Genomic DNA, 1,385 nt, shown 5'->3' with positions numbered 1-1,385 from the left:
AATTCACATATGGTTTTATGTTTATCTTTAATTATCTGCTATTTAATCTATTTCTTGGCATAAGAAATAATAGGCTTGGTCAACTTTTTTAAAAAATGGACTTTGAGTCCTGTAGGCAGTGCTGCGGAGTGAACATTGCCATTCTAGGCATTCTAGACTAGCGCTCGCCCTAATGGCTATACCGCCAGCACCTTTTTTCCTTTGGTTTTATTAGTGTAGGGTATGGTGATACTTGGTTTATATGCTGATAGACATAATTTCCAAAACAATTTGCCACAGCAGGAGGAAGGCTGAGAAAAGAGCATCATTCTGCAGGGGACAGCACTGACTGGTCCACTGAGTCTGGATAAGATTCTGAGAGTGGGAGGAACACTACAGAGTTTGGGCTCTCAGCTGTCACCACAGTGTCTTTCACACCTCCCTTGCCTGTAGAGAGCACAGCATCAAGTGAATGGGAGTACATGGAGTGTAGAGGGTCTGAAAGACTTTATTGAAAAGAGTCAGCATTGTTGTAATGTGGGTGACTGTTGTTTACATTATTTCCACACTAAATTTCCTTTGTGGTGACGATGGTTGATGGAGGTCTCCCACATGCTAAGCCTCACTGGCAGTCCATTTGTTGGTGGGACAAATGCTCTGCCTCCGCCATAGGCAATGCCAAGGAGGTTATACTGCAGTTTCCATACTGTGAATAAAATAAGCAAAAATTTGCTTTATTCCTTTGTAGAGGACAGGCTGTTAGCAGGCAGTGAAAGCTGCTCACTGAAGCTGTGTATGTGTGGACACAAGCGTTTCCTGTGAGGTACTACTCCCATGGAATTGCTGCTTTTTCCCCATGTTTCTTCCATGCTCCTCGCCCTGGAGATACAGTTCAGGGTGCATAACTACTGCAGGGGGCGTTCCCATAGCTCTTACCATGGGAGGTGATAGCAGCTAGTGCTGAGCTTCTTTGCACTGCCCATTAATTAGCAAGGGAGCAGAAGCTAGAACTGAGGGGCTTCTGCATCTTCCTCAGAAGCACTTGAGGAGAGTACACACAATGCCCTCCCTCTCTCTGTAGCTTTGCCACCCTGGCATCTGGAAATTCTTTGCCCTTGGTCTACCTGTGTTTCTTAGCTTTTGCTATGCTGCAAAGAGCATAAGTCCTCATAGACTTAGCTTCCCTGTGTCTGGAATTTTCATCGTCAACGAAATAAGTTCAACTTAATCTTTAGAGAGGCTCTTTTCACTTCCATGCAAGATGAGTATGCTCACTTGCAATTCTCCTAGCACCACTAGTTCAGAGACAAATCCAGCAGCAGCAACACTGTGCTACCGATTAACACTTCAGCTTGTGATATTGATTCTGGTTAAGATGTCAGTTTCTCTGTTTGATAATGCTCATG

The sequence above is a fragment of the Microtus ochrogaster genome, chromosome 18 (assembly GCF_000317375.1).
Source record: "Microtus ochrogaster isolate Prairie Vole_2 chromosome 18, MicOch1.0, whole genome shotgun sequence".
Classification (NCBI taxonomy): Eukaryota; Metazoa; Chordata; class Mammalia; order Rodentia; family Cricetidae; genus Microtus; species Microtus ochrogaster.
This window is presented reverse-complemented; position numbering follows the sequence as displayed.